The 27962-nt window shown below is 37.8% G+C and overlaps 1 protein-coding gene across 1 annotated transcript in view; it reads right to left on the bottom strand.

Moving 5' to 3' along the window:
• The window catches only part of BMPR1A (bone morphogenetic protein receptor type 1A), a 145511-nt gene that overhangs the window by 39871 nt on the left and 77678 nt on the right, over positions 1-27962 (bottom strand). Inside the window, exon 2 of the mRNA XM_061161964.1 lies at positions 21065-21179. The gene's annotated coding sequence lies outside the window, so the exon portion shown is untranslated. The remainder of the gene's footprint in view (positions 1-21064; positions 21180-27962) is intronic.

Here is a 27962-nt window from a genome sequence, read left to right as displayed (position 1 = left end):
AAAGAGGATTAATATGGTCGAAGCTGAGGCTCAAGAGGCAGGAAAATCAAGGACCAGGTCAGGCAACATCATGTGTGGATTTGGGATTGAAACGTAAGTGGGATGGGAACGTAGTTATCTGGTTTCTATGCAATGGACTGGAGGGAACAAAAGGAGAAGCAAACAGACCACTAAGAAGGATATTGTAGCAGTTTAGGAGAGGGACAATGGTGGTTAAGATTATGGCAGTAGTGCTATAGTGGATGGAATCAAGACATACTTCACAAACAGATTCAGCAGGCCTTGGTAATGGATTAGATATAGGGGTAAGGGAGAGTGAGGAGTCAAAAAAAAAAAATCCCTATGTTTCTGGCACCAGCAATTACTGAAATGGGGACAAACGGATTTTGAAAGGAGTGGGAAGAAGAGATCAATGGTTCAACTTTAGACATTTGAAATTACTCAAAGGGAATGTCTAATGGGCATCTGGTTCTGAAACTTAAAGGAAACTTTTGAGACTAAAGATATAAATCTGTTCTGTCAACAGCACAGAGATATTTAAAGCTATGGTCTTGTATGAGACAGCCTTCTAAGAATGGAAAGAGAGAACAGTGCCGGAACACCAATGTTCATTCAAAAACTGTATTAATAAAAGCATTAAAATAATATATATTTATTTGGCATTCACCAACAAAATAAATTCATGATCCAGGCTCTGTCATGTACAGTATTAATGCAGTGTGTATTACCATAGCTGGGATATAAACTACTATTCATAAGTGATATTTTTCAGTTAAAAAACCCCCACCAATCTACCAAAAGATCACTATGGTGATCTAAAGTATGTCCACAAATACTCTGACACTGTCTTCAAAAGATGAAGCCTAATTCCCTCTCTTGAATTCCCAATGGGCTTAAAGACTCATTTCTAACAAACTAAAATAAGATGGAAATGACAGATGTTGTCTTCTGAGACTAGATCATAAAAGGCATTTCAGATTCCTCCCTACTCACTCTTGAAATACTCTGAGGGAAGAAGCTAGCTGCCGTGTAATAAGGACACCCACACAGCCTCATGGAGAGGCCCCCGTGGCAAAGAACTGGGGCCACCTGCCAACAATTCCGTGAGTGAGCCACCTCGGCCGCGGATCGGTCAGTGCCAGGGAAGCTTTCCAGTAACTGCAGCTTCACAGATATCTTAACTACAATTTATGAGACCTTAAACTAGAACCATCCAACTAAGCCTTTGGTGGACTCCTAATGGCTAGAAAAGGTATGAGATGATGATAAATGTTGGATGTTTTAAGCTGCTAAGATTTTTGGTAATTTGTTGGGCAGTAGTAGATAACATTCATTGCTATAATATAGTCATTCTGAGAAATTTGTTGAAATAATAAAAGCCTAATCACTTTAAGTTATTGCGCAGTCAACCAAAAGGCACGAGTCTGAAAAGCATAGTTAAGTCAGAGTATAACAATAAAAATATAACATAAATAGGGAATTCCCTCATAGGCCAGTGGTTAGGACGCTGTGCTTTAACTGCCAAGGGCCTGGGTTGGATCCTGGTCAGGGAACTAAGATCCCACAAACCTCATGGTGCAACCAAAAAAGAAAAAAAAAACAAAGGTATAACATAAATAGTCACAATGCCCAAAGAACTAGCTGGATAATATAACTAACATCTTTCTTTCAAAGGAGTAATCAAAAATATGTTCTTTATATTTAAATGATCTCAGCAAGTAAGGTTTATTTTTTGTGGGGGGAAAAACTGTCCCTAGTTCCACACTATACACTATTACATCTGCCTTTTTAAACTATGGAGTCCATAAAGACAACATCAGTTTTGTGTTCTACATAAAGGCACTTATTTCATATAATACCCTGGCAAACTGAAGAAAGTAAATTCTGATGTCTACTGGTTTCAAAAATCAGCTCCACTATTTATTTGCTATGTAATTTGGGGGGAAGTTATTTAAGCTATCTAGGTCTCGGTTTCCTTAGCCACAAAATGGGAACAGTATTATTAACCCAAATGAGTTAGCACCCTGGATCTAAATATTAAGCATTCAGTAAATACATGTCAGTTGTTACTGTTGTAATTAATAATAAAAATATTGATGACTTCCCCTTTATTTGTCCCAGCATATTAACTTTTTCTATAATCATAATGTAACAAAAATAGTAAACTTATTTCGCAACCATTCCTGAAACTGAGTACTTTTATAATCCTAACACCTGAAAATAAAAGTATTTTTAAATTCCTAGAATAGTTCATTGGAATTTTTCTATTAAAATTAAAAATATCTGATCATACAACATTAAGAAATAAGTAAGTGACATTTGAAATGCCACATGATCAAAATTTTAAAATGATGCTGGTGTTTAAAAGCTATTATTAGTTAGTCCAAATAGGAATCTAAATAGATTACTTTCCTTTCCTGTATACATAGACTGGTGGCTTCTTCTTCAGGAAAATAAGACTATGACAACATTACTCAATAAAATATAAATTATTCTTAAATAAAAAAAAATTTAAAGCTTCACAAATAGCAAGAAAGCTAAACCAATAGTTCTATCAGGATAAAAAAACCCAAAAAACAGGAAAAGGCCGAAGTCAGCTGAAAAAACAGACTAAAGTCATTCTTTCCGCTTCCCGTTAAGCCCTCCACCCTTAATTTTTACTTTCTAGTAGTGAGGTTTGGGAATTTTCAACAAGCTGGCTACCTGCCAACTCCATAAAGTAGTAAGGAGAAAACTCTCCCTTCCAGGGGTCCCTCCCCCTAGGCAGCTCCAGGCGCCTGGTCTGACAAGCTTTCTGAGAAGGACTAGACTCACTGCAGACTTTCTGGCTCCACAGCCATTGTTTGCATGGCTGCTTTGCTCCCGATCCAGAGCCTGGATTAGCATAAGAATATTGTCTTTTCCCTTAACAAGCAACTCATCCATCTTTTCCCCATTTCTAACTTCCACCCCCATCAATCCCTAAACTAATATATACATATACAAATGGAGCAACACTATTCAGGTTATTTTTATATTAGTGTAAAAAACAGTCACTCAAATTTAAACACAAAACCTTAAGAAAATAACATGCTTAAATAAAGTTATGTGAGTTATCTGTGGTAATACACAGGAATCTCATCAAAAAGCCTGCCTTAGAGTCCATGCTGTGAAAACTTGTGATGGGTAAGACATTCATAATGAGGTCTTTTGGGAAGTCTGAAAAAGGAGCAAAGAGAACCAATCTTATAGCTAACTTCTGACCTACAGTAGGATTAGGGAAGTCCCACTTTATAAACACATTTCTAATTGTCGTGTCTCCATCCACCCTGAGGTCACTAATTTTATCAACACCCCTGAAATTACCTTCTCACTAGACCTTCCCTTTTTCCAATGTTCAATTATTTATTCAAAGCAAATTTAACATATTTAAACCTTTGTTTTTCTGCTCAATTACCCTCTCTTCATTCAATATCTTTTACTTTCCTTCTGTGCCAAGAAACTGTTCTCCTCAACACAAGTAAAATTCTTCCTGGAACAGAGATGCAAGACAAACTGGTATGGCATTATTATAGTTGATGTGCTTAGAAGTTTTATATCCCTCACTAGGGGCCTCAATATTAGATGTACAAATAAATGCTTCTTGGTTTATGAACTATTTTAAGAAACAGGAGATAATCTATTTTCAAAATACTGTTCAACAAATTCACTAACCTAGTTTCTTCAAAGTTTTTTTGTTTGTTTAACCATATTAAACAAAAAACCTCACAAGTAATTAGAACTAGTTTATGCTGTCTACCCATTTGTACATCAGTGGTCAGAAGAGATTCTTAATGCCAGCAGTTAATTGAGGGGGTCTGGGTGTTATTCTTCTGTCTCTCCTCTAGAACAAGCACAAATGACAAAGAAATAAACAACAACAAAACAGGCAGAGCAGTTGCAGAAATGCCTAGGAGGGATTAGAATCTGGTCACCCCAACAGGGCATTCCCAATGGCTCAGTGGTAAAGAATCCGCCTGCAATGCAGGAGCCACAGGTTCAATCCCAGGGTTGGGAAGATCCCCTGAAGGAGGGTATGGGCAACTCACTCTAGTACTGTTGCCTGGAGAATCCCATGGACAGAGGAGCCTGGCAGGCTATGGTCCACATGGTCACCAAGAGTCGGACACGACTGAAGTGACAGCACGCACACACACAGGTAGACTATGGGTAATGGTGAACAATACTGGGTTTGTTTCTGCTTCGCAGGGTCGGACACGACTCAAGTGACAGCACGCACGCACGCACATAGCTATATTATGGGTAATGGTAAACACCGTGCTTGTTTCTGCATAGTATTTTTACAGAGATAAAGTCAGTGCTATGTGGTTAGTGACTGGTTCAAGGTAGAGCAAAAGACAGATCTAGTTCTTTTATGCCAATTAAATGAGAGAAACTCATATATAGTATTTAGTGGCAACTTTATGTTGTTAGCATATCACCATTTTTATAATGTGCAAGTTAGTTTTACATGCATTACACCATATATTGGGCTTCCCTGGTGGCTCAGATGGTAAAGTGTCTGCCTATAATGCGGGAGACCCGGGTTCAATCCCTGGGTCAGGAAAATCTCCTGGAGAAGGAAACAGCAACCCATTCCAGTATTCTTGCCTGGAAAATCCCATGGATGGAGGAGCTTGGTAGGTTACAAGTCCATGGGGTCTCAAAGAGTCGGACACGACTGAGCGATTTCACTTTCACACCATATACAGATGACCCTTACAGTAAGTAAAATTATTCCTACTTTTAAAGAGAAGACAAGTTCAAGAAGCTAAAGTGACTTGCTGAATTCTACATAGCTAGTAACTTGAAGGAAAAACTACAACTCAGGTGTTTATTCCCAAGTGCAGTGTTTTATCCAGTAAGCACACAAGTAAGTACCTTAAACCTGGTGGCTCAGTCAGCAAAGAATCCACCTGCAATTCAGGATACCTCCGGCTCAAGCCCTGGGTCAGGAAGATCCCCTGGAGGAGGGCATGGCAACTCCTCCAGGATTCTTGCCTGGAGACTCCCCATGGACAAAGGAGCCTGGAGCCTGGCAGGCTACAGTCCACAGGGTTGCAAAGAGTCGGACAGGACTGAGCGACTAAGCACAGGTACATCAAAAGGGAAATAGGAAGCTATTTTCTACTAAGCCGTGTAAGATTTTATTTCATCATCACAGAAGAGAGTGATGCTCAGCAAAGTTAAGAAACTTGCTCAAGTTCACAAAACCAGTAAGTGGCAAGGCTGCTGCTGAGAAGGCCCAAATTCCACTCGTTCAGTCAAGAGTGATAGATAATGAGAAAAAAAAAAGAAAACTACAGTGCTCCTTATTACACTATTGCTTTTCAGCAGCAACAAAATAACACCCCTCCCCCCTCAAAAAAAAGAAACAACCAAACATCCTAACCACTGTTATGTGATGCTGACCTGGGACAAGTTTTTTACCTGACAACAAGTCTTTTACCAGCTGGCTCCTTGATAGGTTCTGGCAAAATGGGAACCAGAGAAGACTGGAGGAAGGAAGAAGGAACTTCCATCTTCCTGATTTTGTTTGTTGTTCCTGTCAGAGTTACCTGAATAACATCCTTTGCCATGGTTGCAGCAGCAGATTCAGTTTTCAGCTTCCTTCTATGCTCCCAGAACTAGCCTTGTGGGCCCTGTTCAGACCCAGATGTGCCTACACACCAGGGTCTGAGCGCCAGTGCTTCAAGATCCAGGAGCAGATCCTCGGGTGCTGGCACAGCCGGGCTCTGAGCTCCCTTCATAGCCGACTGGGTCAGGGCTCCACAAGGGCAGTTTTTCTCCAAGCTTTTAGGTTCTGAAACCTCAACCTTTAGGGGTCTATTTGTTCCCACAATTAGTATTTCTGTTTAACTCCAATGTTTGTTTGGCTTTTTAATCCTCCAGTACCTGTGTAGTTAATTCCCTATACCAAATTCTGTTAAAATAACCAGTGTGGTTTCAGTCTTCCTGACTGGGCCCTGATTGATACAAATATTTTCAGAAAACAGATCTCAGAGAGCAAGTGACTGACTATACCCACACATACCACATAGATATTTTCATATACATTCATTTCATCAAAGAGGTCTAACCCTAAGTGCTTATAAAGTGAGCTTTAATAGATATTCAGAGAGTATTTTAAGATATTCTGATTTTAGGAATGAGTTCTTCTAGACTCAGTACATTTTTTTCTGACCACAAATAATTTTAACCTATCAAAGTCAGAAATTTGTTCAAGACTAGTTGGTCCTTCTATTCTAACCCATGTGACCCAAGTCAAAATGCTTGAATTTGGCTATCAAAACAGATTTCTCTTCTCCTTAGTTAGCAACATTATATTTAATAAAAAAAACTTTTGTAATTAACTTAGTAGAACCCTGTGGCCAAAAAAGTTTAATTGAAATGCTAAATCAATTTTTAAGGAGAATATATCTAATCTCTAGAACTAGGGAGAAAAAAAATCAAAGCAGAACTTCAAGAATAACAAAGAGCAAACCCATATCTCACTCAGGAAACCAAATCAAAGTATGTGTGTATTTATGCTCTTAATATGAAACAACACTTTTTCAAAAAGTCACACTTTTTTTCAATTTTGTACCTTCCTAAGAAAATCTGGAAACACACAGGTGACTTTGGTTGGACCAATAAGTGGGGCATGACAGGATACACAGTAACCAGAGACCAAAATGGAAAATACAATGCAATGTGCAAAGACAATCCCTCAAATCAGAGAACTATCTCAACCAAATGCCAACAGGGCTCTCCTTATTGAGAAACACCTGTTCTTGACTAGAACGACCAATCAGATTCCTTTTTTGGGGGGGTGGTGAAGCAGCACTGCAAGGCTTGCAGGATTTTAGTTCCCTGACCAGGGACTGAACCTGCCCTAGATAGTTAGAGTGCAGAATTCCAACTACTGGACTGCCAGGGAATTTCCCAGATTCTACCATTATCTGAAGGCTCCTCTGAGGTGCTAGATGTTCAAAAAGCAATAGTTTTAAGCCTCTTAGAAGCAAAATTATCTTAAACTAATGTCTGAATGCAACTTTATTTTTGCTTTTTTTTTCCTTCTCATTCAACCACTTTACAAAAACAATCATATTCTTGCTGTGTTAACCAAAGAGATTGTACAATGCAAAAGGAATTTAAAAATCAAGCGTTTTTCTCCACTTTTTTCTCTATCTATAGCTTTCAAAAATGCAGTGTATACATGTTTTCTGAAGCGAGGCCCCATCCTAGGCCAAGCCAATTAGCATTTTGTATCTTCTATGCCACAATGAAAAGTTCAGGGGTAAACTGTTCTTACATAGTGTCTAAGGTGGCCAGTAGAGACAGTCTTTCTTTCAGATTGAATATGAATAAGAAAATTGCTGCTGCTGGCAGCTATGTTGGGACCTGAAGGGAAACCAGAGGTAGAGCCAGGAGACTAAAAGAAGCCAGATCCTTGGAGCTACCAATGAGCTGCTTTAGCAACTCTGCCTGACGTCTGAATTACTTAGGGACTTTTCAATTAACAGCCAATAAATTCTCTTTATTTTTTAGGTCAGAGAGAGTCAGTTTTTCTATTATAACAGAAGATTAAAGGAGAAAGTATACTTGAATATTCCGAGTTAGGTCAGTATAAAAGTAGTATTTTTAGCCAAATATCTCAGAAAAGATACTGGATAACGCATATGCAAAAAAAAAAAAAAAGACTGGTACAAGGTAGAATTACTTTTAAGAGAGAGCTCAAACAGCATAAAAATTTACTGAATATAATTAGCTGCTATTTAATTTACTGCTCCAGTCTTTCTCCTTTTATCCCCAAGTCTGCTGCACCCTCAGTCTTTCCCAACACAGCAGCCTCCCTACTTCTAGTTCCCAGACCTAAAACCTTGCAGTCACTCTTGGCAACTCCCTCCTTCCTTCTCTTACTCCACAGTCCATGAGGTCAGCAAATCCTGTTGGTTCTTCCTTCAAAATATATCGAGAACCTATGTACTTCTCATGACTCCACTGTTCTCTCTGGTCGATGCCTGGATTACTGAAAAAGCCTCCTAGAACTGGACTCCCTGCTTCAACCCATATCCACCCACAGTATATTCTCAACACAGCAGCCAAAGTGGTGACAGAAAGCATAATAGATCGCATCACTCCCCTTTTCATACCTCCCAATGGTTTCCCAACTTACTCAAGAGTAAAAGCTGACGTCTACAACAGCCAGTAAGACTCCAACTCCTCTACTTCAGCAGCAAGGGCCTCCCGGTTCTTCAAACACGTCAGGGATGGCTCTACTGCAGGACCTTTGCACTAGCAAGGTCCTCTCCCTATTACATTCCTCCCCAAGACATCTACCTGTATGACTTGCTACCTGACCTCTTCTAAGTGCTTACTCAACATCCCTTTCTTATTTAGCATTCCTGCGCACCCTATTTAAAACTGTAATCCCATCTGCATCCCTGGCATTCCCATCCTCCATCCCTGATATTTTTTTTTCTCTTTAGCACTTGTCACCCTGTAATTTAATATATAATTTATTATTTGTTTTATTGCCTGCTACCTGCTCCAGAATGTACACTCCGTAAGAGCAGGGGTATAAGTCTACTTTTTCACTCTGTTATTTCTAGCAACTAGAACAGTGCTTGGCACATAGTTGGTACTAAATAAATATTTGCTGAGGGAATGACTGAGTACAACAGAAGGAATTAAAACGTTATGCCAATTCCTTTTACTTTCATATACAAACGAGACTTTCCCATAAGGGCTTTGCTGTGGGTAAACTATTCCATTTCCTTATCTCAACACAACTGAAATGATACAAAAACCACACCACTTCCTTTGGTTCACTTTGAGTCCTGACTTGTGTCAAGATTCAGTAAGGAAAAAAAAAAACAAAACACAATTTTTTCCCACTGTTTTCAGTGGATATACTCAAGTTTAACATACAAATTAAAAGGTCTTAAGAAAGACATGTTTAAGGAAACACTGTTTCCCAAGATCTAAAATATTGCTTAAGGCAAACAATGGCTTGGGTTATATCTGACAATACCCCATAGTTTTAGCAAGTAAAATAATTGTGGAAATAACCACAGACAAAAAGAAAATACAGTCCTTTTGGGGGAACAAACAATGTGGTCTGATGAAGAGAATTTCAAAGCATTATTTACACTCAACTGCAGAGACACTATCTACACTTAAAGCAGACAAAGGAAGGGTTCAAAGGTAATATTTATATGTAAATTAAAACTCACCAAAGGCCCTGAGTAAGAGAAGAAGGTGTTAAAATCAGGTTGCTAACAATTCTTCCCTGACAAGCATGAACCACAAACTATAAGGAACTAAACCTTGTAAACCTGTAGGTCTAAGAAACGACACTCAAGATTACAAATTTGGGCGTATTAATGTGAAACACTTGGAAATCTAGGAAGTTTTCTGCTTTTTAGATAAAACATCTCCCTTTTCTTTACACTGTCAGAATGTTTTTTAGGTTAAAATGTGCTAGTTTAGAGTGTCTTTAGGATGGAGTTCTGTGGCAGACTTGACAGTAATATGTCATTTTTTCCCCTCTAGTATCTTTTTTTCAGCTCTAAGATACCTAGTTTAACTACTTATCAACTTACACTTTTATTAAAGAAAGGATTGTAAGTAACAGTCTTAGAGTCAGGAGACCTAGGATTCAGTTGCAAATTCTGTCTAGTTGGTTAGTTGATCTTGGAAAACTCACTTCCCTCTCTAGACATTAGTTTCCTCATCTGAAATAAAATAACCATTTTATTAAATTCATTTATTAAAATATATAACACCATGAAGACTTCTATCTCTCATAAAAACTACACTCACTGAATACAGTGCCTCAAAGACATCACCTAAGAATTATCTAGGCGCCGAGTAAAGCAGGCAAAGTATCACTGAAGCTGCACACTCTCTGGAACTGCGGGAACCACTGTTCTGACTGGCATTTAACAGTGCTGTCTTTATGTACTTTTACACTTTATGTGGTATATATCCCAAGCAATATTGTTTGATATACTGTCAAAGTTGCTATAGATGTATAAAAATTGTATCATTCTATTAATGTGTATATATTTTAATATTCTGCTTATTTTTCACTCAATATTGTGATTTCCATCATAGCCACACATAGCTCCTTTTAATTCATTTTCATTGTTATACAGTGTTCCATTTTTGTGACGTTGATGGACATTTAGGCTGTTCCCATGTTTTGATATCGTAATAAAGGCTGTAATAAATAAACCAGAATAGATGCTTTTGTTATTGTTGTTTGGGTAAATAATTCTGAAGGACAGATTTCTTGGAAGTGGGATTCTGGGTCTAATGGTAATTAGGTAGATATTTTGGTAATCCCTTCTGGGACTGTACCATTTTGTACTTCCAAATGGCATAAGAACAATTTTAAAACTGCTGAAGGATGGAGAATAAACGTAACATATGGAAAAATATACTACATGATACACAGAAAACCTCAAGATCATGTATATAAATTCTTCCTAAATTAATCATAAATTTAATGATATTCTTTCTCACATTACAGTCCCCTTTTATTCTTTATTTGCTAAGAGTTTTCATCATAAATGGGGCTGAATTTCATCAAGAGTTTTGTTCTCCACCCACTGATATAATCACAGTGGCTTCCTCCTTCATTGTGCTAATGCATAAATTAATTAGCAATAATCCATATTAAGAGCTCTCTTAAAGAGTAACCCATCTATGGTAGTTTTAGGATTCACAACTTCATTCATATTCCTCTTTTCAAGAGATGGAATCTAATTACTTCGAAAGTGGGCTGGACTGAGTGACTCCCTACTAACAAACAGAATAAAGTGAAAGTGACAAAGCATGACTTCTGAGACTCAGTCGTGATAGGCCATGCAGCTCCCTCCTTGCTCTCTTTCTTGGGCCATTTATTCTGGGGAGAGTCAGATGTCATTGTGCAAAGATATTCAAAGAATCTGTAGAGAGGCTCATGCAGTGAGGAACAGAGGCTCCAGCCAACTGCCAAGAGAACGTGCCATCTTTGAAGTGGATTCTCCTCCAGTCAAGCTTTCAGATGAAGGTAGCCCCTGCTGACATAACTACAGTCTCACAAAATATCCTGAACCAAAACCACCCAGTAAATTGCTCCTGAATTCCTGTAAGTTAATTTAAGCTTTCATCACCTCAAGTCTCTAGGTTTTAAGATGAACTGTTATGCAGCAATAATAATTAACACACTAACATTCTTGGATTTCTGGGATAAAATCTGTTTTGTCATTATTAAATAATAATTATCTTGTCTGGTCTCTGTGCCTGGTTCCTGGGTAACTGGAGTGTCTTTGTTATTTACAAGCCTCATGGATCACACTTGAGTTTATGCTAATGAATGACTCAGGATGGGGGCTGGTCACCAAAATGACCGGTGATATGATTAGAGGGTTGGGGCTTTGAGCCAGTCCAATCTTGAGGGAGTTTGGATAGGGCTAAAGATTGAGTTCAGTCAAGTGGCCAATTGTTCAATCGTGGCTATCTAATGAAACTTCGATAAGAACAGCACACCATGCCTCAGATAACCTTCCTGGCTAGTGACATATTGATACACTGCCAGGATGACATATCCTGATTCCAGGGGAAATGGGCACGTAAGCTCCACATGTGGAACCCTTCCCAACCTCACTTTGTATGTCTCTTTCATTTGGCTGGTCCCAATTTGCATCTTTATAATATTAAGTTCTGTGAGTCATATAAATGAACTGTCAAATTGCAGGGGTGGGGGTGGGGGTGGGAGGGTAGTCATGGGAATCCTGGATTTGCAGCCAGTTAGTCAGAAGTGTGAGTAGCCCGGGGACACCCAAACTTGTGACTGGCATCTCAAGTGAGCAGTTTTTTGGGGACTGTGCCCTTAAATCTGTGGAGTCTGACACTTAACAGTAGGTAGGCAGGATCAGAATTGTATTGCAGTATCATACACATGATCAGGTTTTAATAACACCACTGGATTTATTTTGCTAACATTTTGTTAGGTTTTTTTTTTTTTTTTTCATTTTGTTAGCTTTTATATCCATGTTCATAAGAAAGACTGACCTATAATTATTTTCTCATATTATCCATGCCTGCTTTTAGTATCAAGGTTATACCTACTCACATAGAATAAGCTGAGGAACCTTATTTTGCTATTCTCTTAAATAGTCTGCATAAATCTTGACATATCTACCACATGAATAGTTTAACAGAACTCACCTTTAAAATTATCTGAGCCATGGGTTTATCAGTGAGTGTACAGGAGGAGGCAGATCTTTACAACAAATTAAAATTCTCAAAGAATAAAAGAAATATCTAGGTTGTCTGTTTAGCCATAATCAATTTTATTAAGTAACATTTTTAAAACTGCTTTATTTAAATTGTAAAATGAAAAAAATAAAAAATATTGTAAGATGTATAGGCCTAAAGCTATTCAAGGTATCTCTTATTTTTAAAAAATCTCTTTTATATCTGAAGTAGCTATTCAAGGTATCTCTTATTTTTAAAAAATCTCTTTTATATCTGAAATTATGTCCTCCTTTCCATTCCCAGTACCACTTGTGCTTCCTGGGTTTTTCTTGATTTGTCATTCAAATAGTTTGTCCATTTTATTAGTCTTTTCAAGAAACCAACTTTTGGCTATGTTAATTCTCTCCATCATATCATAGAAGTCTTTTCCCCCATTAATTTCAAACCCAATTCTATCACTCATTATCTAGAAGCCTCAGTTTTCTCATCTGTAAAGTGGGACTAATAATAGCACCTACACCTCACAGTGTTGTTATAAATGAGATAATCCTTATAAACCATATGGAACAGTGCTTAGTACATATAACAAATGCTCTACAAGTGTTAGCTTTTATCTTTATTATCTATTTTACTTCAGTTTATATTGCTGTTCTTTTCCTAGTTTAAATTAGGGGCTTACTTTATTAATCTTTTAATCTTTTAATACATCTACTTCTGCTTTATTGACTATGCCAAAGCCTTTGTGTAGATCACAACAAACTGGAAAATTCTGAAAGAGATGGGAATACCAGACCACCTGACCTGCCTCTTAAGAAACCTGTACGCCAGTCAGGAAGCAACAGTTAGAATTGGACATAGAAGAACAGACTGGTTCCAAATTGGGAAAAGAGTACGTCAAGGCTGTATACTGTCACCCTGCTTATTTAACTTATATGCAGAGTACATCATGAGAAACGCTGGGCTGGATGAAGCACAAGCTGGAATCAAGACTGATCAGGAAATATCAATAACCTCAAATATGCAGATCACACCACCCTTATGGCAGAAAAGTGAAGAACTAAAGAGCCTCTTGATGAAAGTGAAAGACGAGAGTGAAAAAGTTGGCTTAGAACTCAACATTCAGAAAGCTAAGATCATGGCAAATAGATGGGGAAACAGTGGCTGAAGGTCTGTCTAGTCAAAGCTATGGTTTTTTCAGTAGTCATGTATGGAAGTGAGAGCTGGACTATAAAGAAAGCTGAGTGCTGAAGAACTGATGCTTTTGAACTGTGGTGTTGGAGAAGACTCTTGAGAGTCCCTTGGACTACAAGGAGATCAAACCAGTCAATCCCAAAGGAAATCAGTCCTGAATATTCACTGGAAGGACTGATGCTAAAGCTGAAACTCCAATACTTTGGCCACCTGATGTGAAGAACTGACTCATTTGAAAAGACACTGATGCTGGGAAAGACTGAAGGTGGGAGGAGAAGGGGATGAGAGAGGATGAGATGGTTGGATGGCATTACCGACTTGATGGACATGAGTCTGAGTAAACTCTGGGAGTTGGTGATGGACAGGGAGGCCTGGCGCGTTGCAGTCCATGGGATTGCAAAGAGTCGGACATGACTGAGTGACTGAACTGAACTGAACTAAATGTAAGCCTTCAACATGTCACACAAGTTTAATATGTCCTAATTTTCTTTATTGTTTAGTTCTAGGTGTTTTCTGACTTGCATTATCATTTTATTTTTGACCTGTGGGATTTACAGAGGTAGGTTTTTAAGTTTCCAAATGCGTGTCTGTATATACTGTTTGTCATTCAGTTTTAACTTAAATGTATTGGTTGACAAAAAATAAGGCTATGATCATTTGAACTGTACAGCCTAGTGAATGATAACAATAAAATGCTAATTTCTAAACCAAACCTAACCTTTAAAAAGGGCTTCCCTGGTGGCTCAGTCGGTAAAGAGTCTGCCTGCAATGTGGGAGACCTGGGTTCAATCCCTGGATCGGGCAGATCCCCTGGAGAAGGGAATGGCAACCCACTCCAGTATTCTGGCCTGGTGAATTCCATGGACAGAGGAGCCTAACAGGCTACAGCCCAAGGGGTCAAACAGAGTCAGACATGACTGAGTGACTAACATTTCAATTTACAACTTTTAAAACTAAATGACCTTGTCATGGTCTCTGCTTTAAAAAAAAATCTATGAATATTCTCATTTCATAGGACGAAATTACCAAGACATAAGAAGAATTGTTATGATCTGGCCTCTGCCAGGCTTTCTAATGCCATCCTCCCACTCACTTCTCATACCCTTACAATGATCCAACTATAGTGAAGTCACTAAAGTCTCTATATTTACAGGCATCCCTTTTAGACTCCTTTGCACATTCTTTTTGTTCTTTTCTTTGTTTCCCACCAGGTTAACAACAATTCACTCTTCAGACCTGTTCTACTCATCATCTGTGTAGGCAATCTCTGATTCCTACATATCAGGCTGAGTGAGCTGGCCTCTCTGTACTTCCAGCGTACCCAGAACATGAAGCACAGCTGTACCATAGCTCTCAACGAACACTCATTCATAAAGTATTTATTAATTATTTGGTATTTGCTTCACACCAATTATACAACAGTAAATGAAACAAACATGATCCCTCCTCTCATAACACTTATTTAATCAGGAGATGTTTTTTGACTTATCTTGCAGCACTTGTAATCTCTACTTTCTAGCACGTTACTGAGCAAAACAGTAAGTGTTCAATAAGTGAATGAAAGGAATAAAAATATTAGTATCTTAAGGGAAACATAATTGGGGAGTTAAACCAACTATAAAAATCATATAATAAACTCTAAAAGTTCTCTATAAGTATACTGACATCTACCAATGCATCTCCAAACCTATTGCCAGATACTACTGATGCTGGGAGGGATTGGGGGCAGGAGGAGAAGGGGACAACAGAGGATGAGATGACTGGATGGCATCACCGACTCGATGGACATCAGTTTGAGTAAACTCTGGGAGTTGGTGGACAGGGAGGCCTGGCGCGCTGCGATTCATGGGGTCACAAAGAGTCAGGCACGACTGAATGACTGAACTGAACTGAATTGAACTAAGCCAACAATCCTAGTACTAGCTCAGGAACTTTGCTCCCCACCTTCTGGTGATTTCTACATGGTAGAGAAAAGAAATTTAAATTCAAGTCACAAAAGGGGAAGCTCAGTATACTCAAAAGCCCCCCTTGGTCCAATATTTCTGGTTTATTTCATATTTTGAACTATCTTTGCTCTAAGTTTATTTACTTTTTCTTACAATACTGTTTTTATACCATGAAGTAAGAAATCTAACATGTCATACATACTTGACATGTAATAATTCATTTAATCCTCACACTGACTTTGAGGCAAGTATTCTCATTATGTATAATTTTATAAAAATATATCCTAAAGATCAATAGCCTGATGGTAACATAAAGGTCAGTGAGACGCCAACTGGGTGGAGGGGAGCATAGTAAGGAGGGGAATGGGATGAGGATGGTGAAGAGGGCCTTAGGCCTTGGTGCATACTGTTCAGAATTGTATACAAGAACTTATGCATGTCTCATTTATGTAATCTTTAAAAACATTTTTAAAACTGTTCTGAAAAGAGACAATTAGACCTCCTCTGACACTTAATCACAAAAAAAACAGATGGGAAAGTGGAAGAGACGGAGGAAAGGAAGGAAGCAGATGAATTCAGAAGTTAAACTAGAATTTCTATCTGAGACACCTAGATTGAAAATTACCTTACAAACCATTGAAAATATAAAACAGTGGAACAGGAGAGAAGTATTAGGATGGAGGACAAAGACAGGAATTGAAATGTCACTAAGAAAGGGAAAGTGTTAGTCAGTCAATCGTGTCTGACTCTTTGCAACCCCATGGACCTTGTCTCACCAGGCTCCTCTGTCCATGGAATTCTCCAGGCAAGTATACTAGAATGGGAGAGGGAAAAAAAGGAATATACTAGAGTGGGTATCCATTCACTTCTCCAGGGCATCTTCCTGATCCGGGGATTGAACCCAGGTCTCTCACACTGCAGGCAGATTCTTTACCGTCTGAGCCACCATAAAAAGATGCTACTGGCAATCTTGCGGCATGCTCTTCCCACAGTATCATATGCAGCTGCAATAACACAAACCACTACCTGAATCTAAAAGCATCCAAACTGGAGAATGATCAAATAAGTAAGCAAGGAGAATATAAACCAAACTTAAATTGAGAAAAGAATAAAGGTGTCTTCATTGTGAGGAGGCAGTCTGAACTGAAGAGGATGAGAATAAACTGTCTCTGTCTCCCTTTCAGGAGGAGCACAACAATCCGAGAGCCTGAGGGCAAGACCTGCAGGATGTTTCTGAGACTATGAGTTGTAGATTTCTCTAAAGAAAACAGTAGGTGTGGGAAAACATTTTCAATGGAGTCCATGGAAAGACCAACAGTAAAGATGAAGCTCATTTTCAAGCTGGGAACAGCAACTGCTTTAGTGCAATGTAGGGCCCTTTAAAGGCTGCTCATCTAAAAAATAAATCTCTAGCAGACCTAGAAGCAACTGTCATCTGCCACACTGCTAACAGACCTTGCAGTTGAGAGGGCTTAGAAGCACTGAGGACTCCTCCCAGAGCTTCAAGAAATGGGTAACAATTTGTTGGTCCCTTTGTTATCAGTCCACAGAATAGAAACAAGTCTGTCTTTCATACCTACTAGTTTGTCCCTGAATAATAGATGCCTACAGCCAGAACCCAAAATTCTGGAATGGGCCTAAAAAAATACAATTCATTTAAAGGGAATTCAGCTAACAAAAGAAAGGCTAAGTTGAAGATCAGAATGGGTAGCTTCTAGTTAAGCGGAACTATTAGAAAAGATTGGGTGAAAATGAACATCCAAGACACCAAGATGGTGTTAGCTGTGCCAGTGAAGAAGAAATTCACAGATGTCAAAAAAAGGAGCTGCCAAACTAGATACTGATGCAAGATTTTACCCCCAAAAGCACCCTCAGAGCATTTCAAAGAGGTAACTACCAGTATAACAACAAGTAATCAGTGTAACAAAGGGAACACCCTTGGGGTTTCTACGATCCTAGCAGCTGACAAGCTTCTCAACCACTGTGTTTCTTACTAGAAACTCCAATATGAACAGATACATAAGAACCACTGAGGAGGGCCCAGCGTGAAGGGGGCATTCTGCATTTCTTACCATGACCATCTTTGCCCTGTACCTCTCTTTGAGGAACTTGATATCTGCTGAATCCTTTTACATCCTAACTGAGAATTAACATCCAATGAAAGATGACTGGTACATTTTAAAAAATTTAAAGATTAAAAAAAAGAAGAGACTGGGCAACTGAGACTGACAACTTTATTTTCAATATACCATGTTGAAATATTTCTGAACATTGCAAAGTCCTAAATCAACCATCAATTAATAGTTGAAAAGAACTTTAATAAAAGCATTAAAACTAGTCAGTTTAATATTATGAGGTAGCATTATCTCACTATAAGGTATTTCTCTAAGGACATAATCATACTAACATTTACTTATTAATATGGAACCATCAAATTCTGCTTAATGAGTATCTTCACAGGTCTCCATTCATTTAGGAATAAATTCTAATAAATGAGATACCATCTTTCAGTAAGAGTGTCAGAATTAGACCTGCAGAAATACCTCAAACATTTTTATATTTTACTAAATCTTACACAGCATTAAAGTGTAACAGAAGATAAACATGTGCAGAATACTATTTATCTCTTTTCAAACTACTCTTCTAAAAGAGGCAATACTTTCCTTTCTTTTTTTAATAATATCTCCTTTTCAGTATGCTAAGGCTTGAAAAACAATGTGCAAAAGTATTTGTTATATGTAAACAAATGAAGAGACCAGTAATACAGCAGAACATCACTGGGTTAATGTTTCTTTGAACTTAGGAAACTTGGATTCAACCAGATTCGAAGAATTACTTCTGTTTGCTCTTCACTATGCCCAACATTATTATCCCTGCTATCCAGATAAAAAACGTGGGCATCATTATTTCTTTTCAATATCCAGTCACAAATCAGTATCCCTTCTTCCTTCACAACATACCTACTCCTGTTTTTCTTTTCTATTTCCACTATCATCACTCTGACTGAATTGTATTACCCCAAGCCGAACGACTCCTACAACCTTACAAGCTCCCTGAGTCCTCACTCCACTTCTCTAACATGAAGACCATGTTCTTTATTTTTTGATTTCTCCTTTGTGACTGTTGTTACACAGATCAACAGGAACCCCCAAAAAGTAGTATTCTGTAAAACAAAAATTAGTGCTCTGGGGTCTTAAACTAGAAGAATAGGGAAAAACAAGCCTGGAAAAAAATAATATGAGCAGAAGGAGGAAAAACATGGGTCAATTTTAAATCATCAGCTGAAAAGTATCATACATGCAAAGGGGTATGAAGAAGAAAATTAAATATTTGCTGAATAATCAATGCTTAAAGGTTTTTGCAACTTCAGATAAGTTGATCCCTACCTTAAAATTCTCATTACTTCTTGACTGAAACAAGAGTATCCTAATTGTCTCTTGGCTTTTGGTATCTCCCCCTTCCAAACTATCATTCACATAACTGCCATATTAATTGTAACAAACCACAATTATGATTCAAAATACTTCTGTTAAACTTTCTAGAGACTGCCAACTACTCACAAAATGAAGTCTAAACTCCCTACCATGGCATCCAGAGTTCTTCACAAACAAGCTCTCTTTCAGCCTTGTTACTCAAATCCTGTCTCACATCCTGAATTCAAATCATGCAAAATTACTTCCTCTGTCTTTTGTACATTCTATACATTTCAAGTTTCCTCTGCTTCCCCTGTCCATAGGATTTCCCAGGCAAGACTCTGGAATGGGTTGTCATTTCCTTCTCAACGGGATCTTCCTGACCCAGGGATCAAACCTGCGTTTCCTACATTACAGCAGGTGGATTCTTTACCACTGAGCCAACTGTAAGGCAATTCTTTTCCAATTCTACTCAATTCTAAGGCAATTCTACTCATCCTTTAAGACTCCACTCAAACACCATCTCCTATGTGAAGCCACTTTGACAATTCTCTCCTCTAACAATATTGGTGGAGCCCTTCTAGGTGATACCAACATACTTTCCCAATCTCATACACTTTTCAAATTGCATTAACTTTGTGTACTCATCTCTGAACAGATTATTCTTTGAGAGTAAAGTAAGGAACTCATTTTTACTGAAGATTTTGTATTCTCAGCGCCTAATACAGTTCCTGATTAGACTAGGTGTTTAGCAAGTGTTTAAAGAGAGAAAGAAGTGGATGGATGTAAGCAAAGCTGTCACTTAATGCTACACTGTTGAGAGACTTTCCTATTAGAGGAATCTGTCCTTACTTTGATAGGCTAGCAAAGAGTTACTGACAGTACAGGCAGAATTATACCTTTTAGAAAATATAAGCTGGTAGCAATTGGTAGATAGAAAAAAAGAGTGAGGAGACACACTAAGTGTGGAGAGTCCTTCAATATTTCAAGTGAAATGCTGAAGAACTTAAACTTGGATGATGATGAGAGAACTACAAAAGAGATGATGAAAATATTCATGATACAGAGGTAAAGCTGAAAGGACCTGATCTCTGATTAAGAGTAGGAAGGAAAAGATAAAGAATCCGATTCTGCACTAAGACTGTGAGCACAGGTGACAAAGAGGTCTAGTAACAGAAGTAGGAACACTATGTGTGAAGCAAGCAGTTGAAAATACATGCTGAAGCTTAGAATACTGTCATAGCAGAGATATGAGGTTGAGAGAGATCATTTTAGAGGTAATTGCTGAAATCAAGAAGTTAGGAAAGACATTAAAGAATTTCAAAGATAAAAATCTTAGGGAAGGTCATTATTTAGAAATCGGAGGACAACTATTCTTCAAACAAAAATAGGAGGAAAAAGGAAAAAAAAGTTGAAGGAGTAATTAAAGAAGTATAACGAGAAAAGCTCAGGGTTATAGAAGCTACCAGTATTTCATGAAAGGAAAAATGGCAACTAACACAGTGATCAAAGAGTGAAACCTAACAAAAGACAAAAAACAATTAGAACATCATGACTATTCCTCAAAAGAGCAAACAGACCAGCTTAGAAGGGACAGAAGGATGAATGAATGCTATAAGGAAGCAGAAGCAGTGAGCAAAACTATTTAAAAGAGGAAAAAGCATAGTAGCAAATAGTAGCAAACTCTATTTAAAGAGAAAAAAGTATAACACATGTATATGTGTTTTTTTAAATACACATCCCTAAAGGATTAAACCTTTTATTGATAATCTGAGTCTCTATGGATTTGAAAATAATGAACTTGATTTCTCTATCCACTTTGTCTTAGAATGGCTTCTCCCCTGTCCCTGCAGTTTCCACTTCTTTCAATAAATTCTATCTCCAAAGATCTGTTATTCAAAGTAACAATTTTATCCTAAATTCTAAATATGTGAAAGCTTCAGAATAATATAAACATTCATTTTAATATAATCTTCTATTCTAACCTGATTTGTCATCATCAGAGGAAAGAAGTAATTATATACATCATTTAATGCTTATTTTCTCCAATTAGAATAAAGAAAGCTGTATTAGTAATAAATACTTTTTAATCCTGAAGACGTTCAACATTTATAAGGAGATAAAATGTTGTAGCTACTTAAGAACTCATAAGGAAGGTGATTCAAGAAGAAAGAAGATAACAAAGTTGCAGTGATAAAATAGGACAATTTTTAATTGCTAAGAAATGAGAATTTTCACATTAATTATATTAAGTCTTTTTCTTACCTCAGAGATGTGGCTAGATAAAACTGTACTTCCAATTTTCTCCAAACAGCTTTGACCTATGCTTCCATCTCATGAATTCCAAGACAGTATTAAACTGATGCATATTTTCATAAATCTGTTTAGAAAAAAAGAATATATTTAAGATTGAAAGAATGTTTATTTACCGGAATAACACATGTAGAAGAAATACTAAAATTTTATCATGCATAAAACTGTATATTTTTAATGTAAAGTTCTATAGCACTTTAGAAACTATCACTTTACAAACCTTTGCTCAAAGATGTTCTAAATTTTGAGTATTTTCAACTTTATAACATAACAGATCTGTGGAAAAAATTACTCACATGTGAATTTCTGTATCAGCCTAATAAGCTTTAGTGGGGGGGAAAAAATCACATTTCTAATTGAAAAACAAGAACATCAGAAGCAGCACTAAAATTTACAACTCTACAATATTAGGATTCCTACTTGAGAAAAATATATTTGATCACCCAGCTAACATTTCAATTTTATCACAAAGTCTCAGTTAGCAGTTTTAATTTCAGGCAAATGTCAACCTAGAATATCAGGAACAGTGAGGGTCAAGAATTAATTGCACTGCCAGTTCTACGTCCATGGCGTAGGTTTCAGCTGTGTTACTGCTGCCATTAGTAACCTACTGCTTTAAGAGATAATGTTCATAATATAAAAGAAGGAAGCTATTAAAATCTTTAATTTATTTAAAGACAGGTGTGCTGCTTATTTAGGGATCACAAAATAATTTCATTGAAGGTATCTTTTAACTGAAACTTCAAATAGCACAGTATTCTGTTTCCTATTGTAAAAAGAAAAATTTTAAGCTGTATGAACATTACTTATGTCCCCCTGAAAGGTCAAAACGCCTTTGTCTTCAAGTCCATTTAGAAGTATCATTTGTGTCACACTGAGGTTTAGTAGTCTTGGCAATAATGACTAAATTCATGTAAACTGGGGCAACTTGAAACGGTCCAGCATATCAGATAGCCTTTCTTAAAGACAAGAGTCTCCACTCAGCAGACAGGCTGCTATAGGGCCATGCTAAATCTTTCATGGTCCAACTAAAGACAGACCAACCCTGAAAGCAATTAGTAATGCTTTGTCTGCATTTAGAAGCCTTTAACAGTCTTCCCAATGCAGAAGTTACCTATAACTTCACCAGGTCCCTGATATTTTTCAGGGTACTCATATGACCAAAACTTAGACCATCATTCAGAGTAACAAAGGAGGGTAGTAACGGAGACCTGGTATTTAGCATTCCCCGCCTCCCCCCACCCCATGATCATAGTCTTAAAAAATTTACCTTATAACAATAATAATAATTAAAAAAATGCATTGTGTTTCCACTTTAGAAAAGGCATAAAGATTTCCCTACAAAGCCATTCTTTGCCAATTCTTCCCTAAGGGCTATGGAAGAAGAGAGGGAGGAAATCACTACAATAAACAAAGCTCACATTAATGTATTCTCATAAAGTTTTAAAGTCCAATCAAAGTGACTATGTTTAAAAACATATGGCCTGATTCTAGTTCTACCAGATATTTCCAATGGATCAAATAATAAATAAAATTAGCAGGTAAACCACTTACCAAGCATTGTTTATTACAGCACTATTTATTACAACACTTTTTCCTTGATGTGAAAAAAAAAGTTACAAGCTTTAGGCTAAATCTAAAATTAATTAAAAAGGAAAATACATAATCAAAAAGACTCTTCAAACATACCATCTGCAAAGTCCAAGACCCTGATCTATCCTCCTTCAATCCTCTCACATGTACAAAGACATGACAAATCATAAACTCCAGAAAAGCGTTTCTAAGGATTGAATTTAAGACCGGCTAAGGAAAACCACATAAGATTTGACTTTACTACTAACAGGAAAATAAAAGACAATCAAAGGACAGGACGTGCTTCACGATGCAGGTCTGCAAGCCACTTTTTACATACTAGAAATTGTGAGTCAAAGCAAAGCTTTTTTCTAACTTTTGCAATTACAGTCCTTTAAGCAGAGATCTATACCATACAGGCACAGAAACTGAATTCACATAGGCAAAATGCTTGCATCAACTTTAATCACTCAATTTATAAGATACTGTGCCACAGGCTTTTAGCACTATGAACTGCGTTTAATAGTGACAACGGATCCAGTCAAAACCAAACACTAAACAATTTTAAGTATTAATTTCACCAAAGATTTTGTGCCTGAAATTTTCAAGTTTCTTAGGTCTAGAAAATACATTAAGGAAAAGGTAATTCTTTTAAAAACACATTTGAGCTTCTTAATGATTCAGAATAAATGAAAACTGAATCCTTCTGGATATATTCTAATACTTTCTAATTCAGAGCTAACAGTGGTATTTCCTCAAAGTTAATAAGTATTTGCAAACATGGGAAACGTTCATTTTAATCCCATAGTGCCTTTACAAAAATCTTTTTCTTTTTGCCATCAAAATGAACACATCCCTCTCAGTTCTGAAGCCCTTCAAAATTATCAAAGTGGTTAAATCTTAAAGCACTGGGATAGCTTAAAGATCACTAACCACACAGAATCCATCAGTGACAAACATCAATTATGGATATCATAGCTATCTTTGAAGTATTAGAACATTACCCAATAACAGCTATATTAATAAGATTTAAAAAAAAAACTAGTATAAACATGGTTTTGATACTCAGTCTAAGACAAAATCTAAGATTGTTTTTCAACGTGTGAAAGTGAAAGTCACTCAGCTGTGTCCGACTCTTTGCAACCCCATGGACTAAACATTACATGGAATTCTCCAGGCCAGAATACTGGAGTGGGTAGCCTATCCCTTCTCCAGCAGATCCTCCCGACCCAGGAATCGAACTGGGATCTCCTGCATCACAAGCGGATTCTTTACCAACTAAGCTATCAGGAAAGCTGATAGCTTTTCAATGTGTACCAGATGTCATAAAGCAGTAATTTCTTAGTATTCACAAAATCAGATATTGATTATACATTTTTCCTTCCACCACTTCAAACTTCTTCTTTCTTCATTTCCCTCTCTTAGCATTCATAAAAAGCATCCCACATACTGTACAAGTACTGTTATAAACATCACAGCTGCAATTAAAAAACTATTTTTAAAAATAAAAAATTATAAAATAATCATTTTGCGAAATACCTCAGTGGGGCTCTTAAACTAAGGGTATAATTACTATTAAAACCTCTGGTATATTAACTGAAAAACTCAAATATTATGCTTCAGAAAACCATAGCATAGTTTTACTGTAACTCTAACAGTATAATCTCGGAGAAGGTAATGGCTCCCCACTCCAGTACTCCTGCCTAGAAAATCCCAAGGACGGAGGAGCCTGGTAGGCTGCAGTCCATGGGGTCGCTAAGAGTCGGACGACTGAGCAACTTCACTTTCAATTTTCACTTTCATGGAGAAGGAAATGGCAACTCACTCCAGTGTTCTTGCCTGGAGAATCCCAGGGACGGGGGAGCCTGGCGGGCTGCCGTCTAAGGGATCGCACAGAGTTGGACATGACTGAAGCGACTTAGCAGCAGCAGCAATAACAGTATAATTTAGATTAGTTTGGAATGCATTTCTATAAAAAAGAATGTAATCTACTTAATACAGAAAGGGAAGGTCAACTTATAAATAGATTCTGTTCCAAACGTTCATTTATAAATTGAATATAAGCTTGATTTTGAAACTTAAGATGCCTTTTCTCATAAAACTAAAGATATATACAATGGCATTAAATCCCAAATACAAATGAACTTTAGTGTATAATTCTATGATAGCACTCTTCTGCCTAAGCATATTTTCATATCAAGCTCTAAGTTTCTTATTTTTCATTGAATCCTAGAATTCCCCGGTTGTGAGGGACTGCGCAGAGGCGTGGCCGTGAGGAGCTACCCCTGGCCCAAGAAAATTCGAGATACCAAGGGAACATTTCATGCAAAGATGGGTTTGATAAAGGACAGAAATGGTATTGACCTAACAGAAGCAGACGATATTAAGTAGAGGTGGCAAGAATACACAGAAGAACTGTACAAAACAGATCTTTATGACCCAGGTAATCATGATGGTGTGATTACTTACCTAGAGCCAGACATTCTGGAATGTGAAGTCAACTGGGCCTTAGAAAGCATCAGTGGAGCAAAGCTAGTGGAGCTGATGGAATTCCAGTTGAACTATTTCAAATCCTGAAAGATGATGCTGTGAAAGTGCTGGACTCAATACGCCAGCAAATTTGGAAAACTCAACAGTGGCCAAAGGACTGGAAAAGCTCAGTTTTCATTCCAATTCCAAAGAAAGGCAACCCCAAAGAATGCTCAAACTACTGCACAATTGCACTCATCTCACACACTAGTAAAGTAATGCTCAAAATTCTCCAAGCCAGACTTCGGCAATACATGAACTGTGAACTTCCAGATGTTCAAGCTGGTTTTAGCAAAGGCAGAGGAACCAGAGATCAAAATGCCAACATCCACTGGATCACTGAAAAAGCAAGCGAGTTCCAGAAAAACATCTATTTCTGCTTTATTGTCTATGCCAAAGCCTTTGACTGTGTGGATCACAATAAACTGTGGAAAATTCTGAAAGAGATGGGAATACCAGACCACCTGACCTGCCTCTTGAGAAACCTATATGCAGGTCAGGAAACAACAGTTAGAACTGGACATGGAACAACAGACTGGTTCCAAATAGGAAAAGGAGTACGTCAAGGCTGTATATAGTCACCCTGCTTATTTAACTTATATGCAGAGTACATTATGAGAAACCCTGGGCTGGAGGAAGCATAAGCTGGAATCAAGATTGTCGGGAGAAATATCAATAACCTCAGATATGCAGATGACACCACCCTTATGGCAGAAAGTGAAGAGGAACTAAAGAGCCTCTTGATGAAAGTGAAAGAGGAGAGTGAAAAAGTTGGCTTAAAGCTCAACATTCAGAAAACTAAGATCATGGCATCTGGTCCCATCACTTCATGGCAAATAGATGGGGAAACAGTGGAAACAGTGGCTGACTTTATTCTTCTGGGCTCCAAAATCACTGCAGATGGTGACTGCAGCCATGAAATTAAAACACATTTGCTCCTTGGAAGGAAAGTTATGACCAACCTAGACAGCACATTCAAAAGCAGAGACATTACTTTGCAAACAAAGGTCTGTCTAGTCAAGGCTATGGTTTTTCCAATAGCCATGTATGGATGTGAGAGTGGACTATAAAGAAAGCTGAGTGCTGAAGAATTGATGCGTTTGAACTGTGGTGTTGGAGAAGACTCTTGAGAGTCCCCTGGACTGCAAGGAGATCCAACCAGTTCATCCTAAAGGAGATCAGTCCTGGGTGTTTTTTGGAGGGACTGATGTTGAAGCTTTTAACTCCAATACTTAAATACTTTGGCCACCTGATGGGGAGAGCTGACTCATTTGAAAAGACCCTCATGCTGGAAAAGACTGAGGGCAGGAGAAGGGGACAACGGAGTATGAGATGATTGGATGGCATTACCAACACAATGGACATGGGTTTGGGTGGGCTCCAGGAGTTGGTGATGGACAGGGAGGCCTGGCGTGCTGTGATTCATGGGGTTGCAAAGAGTCGGACACAACTGAGCAACTGAACTAAACTGATGATATAGAGTATGATTTCAACAAATATTAGTTGCTCTGAAGTACTAAATAGGAACAACTTAGTGATATGAAACTAAGCTGTCCAGAAAAACTTACCTGTCTAATCAACAAAGAATCAAAAGGCATGGGAAAAAAAGTTTCTTTCAAAAGAAATAAGACAAAAGAATATTTAACACCACAGTTAAAAAATTCTAGTATAAACCAAGGAGATCCAACCAGTCCATCCTAAAGGAGATCAGTCCTGGGTGTTCATTGGAAGGACTGATGCTGAAGCTGAAACTCCAATACTCTGGCCACCTCATGTGAAGAGCTGACTCACTGGAAAAGACCCTGATGCTGGGAGGGATTGGGGGCAGGAGGAGAAGGGGACGACAGAGGATGAGATGGTTGGATGGCATCACTGACTCGATGGGCATGAATTTGAGTAAACTCCAGGAACTGGTGATGGACAGGGAGGCCTGGCGTGCTGCAATTCATGGGGTCGCAAAGAGTCGGACACGACTGAGCGACTGAACTGAAATGAATTGTGGCAATTTCCATTCCTCCTGCCAATGAATGCTTTAACAATAAGCGTCTGATACAATTCTGGCCAATAAGACAAGAGACTAACTTTGCTGAAGAGGTTCTGGGAAAGGTTTTCCTGGGCTGATAAAAAAGACACCCAAGTGAAAATATGTATTTTTTTTCAGGCACCTTTGGGTTTGAATTGTTAAGTAGAACTATGACAAAAATAAACTCAAAATGGATTAAAGATCTAAATGTAAGACCAGAAACTATAAAACTCCTAGAGGAGAACATAGGCAAAACACTCTCCGACATAAAGCACAGCAAGATCCTCTATGACCCACCTCCCAGAATATTGGAAATAAAAGCAAAACTAAACAAATGGGACCTAATGAAACTTAAAAGCTTTTGCACAACAAAGGAAACTATAAGTAAGGTGAAAAGACAGCCCTCAGATTGGGAGAAAATAATAGCAAATGAAGAAACAGACAAAGGATTAATCTCAAAAATATACAAGCAACTCCTGCAGCTCAATTCCAGAAAAATAAATGACCCAATCAAAAAATGGGCCAAAGAACTAAACAGACATTTCTCCAAAGAAGACATACAGATGGCTAACAAACACATGAAAAGATGCTCAACATCACTCATTATTAGAGAAATGCAAATCAAAACCACAATGAGGTACCATTACACGCCAGTCAGGATGGCTGCTATCCCAAAGTCTACAAGCAATAAATGCTGGAGAGGGTGTGGAGAAAAGGGAACCCTCT

This window comes from Dama dama, chromosome 15 (genome assembly GCF_033118175.1).
Source record: "Dama dama isolate Ldn47 chromosome 15, ASM3311817v1, whole genome shotgun sequence".
In the NCBI taxonomy this organism is placed as follows: domain Eukaryota; kingdom Metazoa; phylum Chordata; class Mammalia; order Artiodactyla; family Cervidae; genus Dama; species Dama dama.
The sequence above is the reverse complement of the archived record's forward strand: the minus strand, read 5'-3'. Positions and strand labels throughout refer to the sequence as shown.